At 54.5% G+C, this 266-nt stretch overlaps 1 protein-coding gene across 1 annotated transcript in view; it reads left to right on the top strand.

Annotated features, from left to right (window-relative positions):
• Nucleotides 1–266, top strand: part of KIZ (kizuna centrosomal protein) — a gene marked incomplete at its 5' end in the record, with an annotated part of 38,935 nt that overhangs the window by 15,392 nt on the left and 23,277 nt on the right.

Genomic DNA, 266 nt, shown 5'->3' with positions numbered 1-266 from the left:
GAAAGCCCCCGACAAAGCCGGCAGCCGGCCGGGCCCTGAATAGCCATTTACACCTCGGTTCAAGGATTAGCCTGCGGATTGTTTCAGTGTTTAAGTCCTGATTTGCATCATCATAGAGGTGCAGCTTCATCAAACCCCCTCTGAGGTCCCAGCTCTGTCCCCGTACCTGTAGGTGGTCACCAGATTTATTTCAATTGTGAAGGTGGAGGAATTAAACTCCCCGGCGCGGGGCAATTGCAATGCAGCATCTCGGGCCCTGGCTCGCT

The sequence above is a fragment of the Buceros rhinoceros genome, unplaced genomic scaffold (genome assembly GCF_000710305.1).
Source record: "Buceros rhinoceros silvestris isolate BGI_N320 unplaced genomic scaffold, ASM71030v1 scaffold20921, whole genome shotgun sequence".
Classification (NCBI taxonomy): Eukaryota; Metazoa; Chordata; class Aves; order Bucerotiformes; family Bucerotidae; genus Buceros; species Buceros rhinoceros.
This window is presented reverse-complemented; position numbering and strand designations above follow the sequence as displayed.